The sequence below is a fragment of the Carassius gibelio genome, chromosome A20, assembly GCF_023724105.1.
Source record: "Carassius gibelio isolate Cgi1373 ecotype wild population from Czech Republic chromosome A20, carGib1.2-hapl.c, whole genome shotgun sequence".
Classification (NCBI taxonomy): domain Eukaryota; kingdom Metazoa; phylum Chordata; class Actinopteri; order Cypriniformes; family Cyprinidae; genus Carassius; species Carassius gibelio.
In genome coordinates, this window is record NC_068390.1 from 1,019,956 (window position 1) to 1,022,455 (window position 2,500).

Here is a 2,500-nt window from a genome sequence, read left to right on the forward strand (position 1 = left end):
CCTTCCTGCTCCCGGTGATCAGGGGATCTCCCTTGTGGTTAGTGACAAACGAACAATGTTAAATGAACAAGGCCAAAAAATACATAAAGAACAATGGTGCCTGGGTTTTTTGAGAACCGGAGCTTGTAGCCTAGAATTTTTCTTTGTAAATTATGTGAAAATCATCTTGTTTACTCACTTACAGAAAACAATACATTGATTAAAATTTTCTAAGACACTTTTTGTTGGTAAAAGTCATATGCGAGTAGGCGTCAACTATCATGATTTACACCTGAGAAGACAAAGCCCTGCATAATGAGCTGCATAAAGAGCCGCTCAGTCAGCTGTTGTCACTGAGAGGGAGGTGTTACAAGAAAGAACGTGAGAACAAAATAAATGTATATAATTTTAAGTTTGGAGTTTATTTAGAATATATTTAATTATCCCACAACATAATTTAATATGGGGGAGCAGTTAAACAGTTTATTAGGAACAATCAAAGCTGACTTTCAAACTCATTTTATTTTTTCATTATTACTCCAGTCACACAATCCTTAAGAAATCCTTTTAACAATCTGAATTTGTAAAAAATAAAAAATAAAAACTTTTATTGTTATCATTATTATTAATGTTGAAAATAGCTGAGAATATTTTTCATGTTTTTTAGGGTGGTAAATTAAAAGAACACCATTTTTTGTTACATTTGTTACAGTTACATGTATTTGTTACATTTATATTATTTACATTAAGCTTTTGAGTGGTATAGTTTTGTATATTGTTATTGAAACTTCATAATATTTAACTTAATTATACATTTAGTCAAGAATTATAGTTTGGAAAAAGTCTAACTAGTAAAATGTTTAGACGTTATGTGAAAACTAGTAAAAGTATATAAATAAATATAAAGAGACTTACTCATGTTTATGATCTCTGCTGAATAAAGTGCTTCATTCTTTTTTTTCTGAGGAAATCCATTTCTCAAATCCTCAACCACGTCACATCTTTTTTGGGTGAATTTTGTGTTATTCCTCTCATCGCGAAGCAAACAGTAAAATAAAAGCACTTGAACAACAGTCTGGCTGCTTTTTCTTCTGTGTGGGCGTATTCAAGCCGCACTTCAGTTTGAATCTGAATAGAGCGTTCAGCGCGGGGGCGTGGTCACATTAGATATAATGAAGGGAGACGTGAAAAAAGGACATCGCCTTGTTTTCATATGGATTACTTTATCACAGAATATTTGTTTTCGGCAGCACTTGTTTAGTTTAAAAGTAGAAATGTCAAGCTTTCTATAGATATCTCTCTCATGTCTCTTCGTTGAGTATTCACAGAGTTAGAGGTTCATTTTAATGACGTGTTTGTAAATGAAGATCAGCGCAGACAAAGGCTGCAGACAGCACATCTTGTTTGTTATCTTTATTTTATAAGTGCACAAAGTTTTGTTGTTATTATTTTCTGTATCCAAAAAAGGAAACCCTTTATTGGGTTACAGTCAGCTTGCTGACTGAGCTGGGTTGTTTGCAAGTAGGTCAGGCAGCAGTGTTGCACACAAACTGAGCAGAAGCTGGTCTGTTCTTGTAGTCGTGGCCGAGTGGTTAAGGCGATGGACTAGAAATCCATTGGGGTCTCCCCGCGCAGGTTAGAATCCTGCCGACTACGCTGTTTGCTGAAGGCCACGAGGAAAAGCGTCCATGAATTTTTCAAGGTCCTCCCACTGATTTGCGAAATGTCCTGTCCCTCTTCGATGGACCAACACGCCGCTGGTGCTTCTGGTATTCGGGCTCCAGGGGTTAACTTGGGTGAGCCATTGGCACGCCGTGATCGTATAGTGGTTAGTACTCTGCGTTGTGGCCGCAGCAACCCCGGTTCGAATCCGGGTCACGGCAACACTCTGGCGTTGAGTGTACGGGAAGGTTGACATTTTTTTACCACCTCATCTTTCTTCTCTATTTTGTTTTTGACGCTTGGCCTGTGCAGGGAGCCACCAGACAAGGGGGCAGGCAGCCTACCGCTAGACGTAGTCGTGGCCGAGAGGTTAAGGCGATGGACTTGAAATCCATTGGGGTCTCCCCGCGCAGGTTCGAACCCTGCCGACTACGGGAGGGCTTTGCAGTGTTGCTTTAGCTTTCTGTGATGGTAATTGTGCCTTCTGTGGTCCTTTGTCCTAACTGCTTCTAGCTTTCATCCCGTGACACCTGCGTCTCTTCTGGGCAGCTTGTTGTAAAACTGCTGTTATATAAAAGGTGAGATGCCAGTACTCGACAAGAGCCCGGATAGCTCAGTCGGTAGAGCATCAGACTTTTAATCTGAGGGTCCAGGGTTCAAGTCCCTGTTCGGGCGAAGGTCTTTCTTTGGCCTCACCTTGCTATCACTACGGTCCATCTCTTCTGCTGACTCTGTACTGGAACGGTGTTCCTTCCTGCTCCCGGTGATCAAGGGATCTCCCTTGTGGTTAGTGACAAACGAACAATGTTAAATGAACAAGGCCAAAAAATACATAAAGAACAATGGTGCCTGGGTTTTT

The 2,500-nt window shown here is 40.4% G+C and overlaps 1 protein-coding gene and 3 non-coding genes across 4 annotated transcripts in view; 3 read left to right on the top strand and 1 right to left on the bottom strand.

Annotated features, from left to right (window-relative positions):
• Nucleotides 1-2,500, bottom strand: part of LOC127938331 (uncharacterized) — a 374,843-nt gene that overhangs the window by 354,536 nt on the left and 17,807 nt on the right. The window lies entirely within an intron of this gene.
• On the top strand, nt 1,791-1,862 carry trnah-gug (transfer RNA histidin (anticodon GUG)). Its single transcript has one exon. It is a non-coding gene; the product is annotated as a tRNA-His (tRNA).
• Nucleotides 1,994-2,075, top strand: trnas-uga (transfer RNA serine (anticodon UGA)). Its single transcript has one exon. It is a non-coding gene; the product is annotated as a tRNA-Ser (tRNA).
• trnak-uuu (transfer RNA lysine (anticodon UUU)) lies at nt 2,244-2,316 on the top strand. Its single transcript has one exon. It is a non-coding gene; the product is annotated as a tRNA-Lys (tRNA).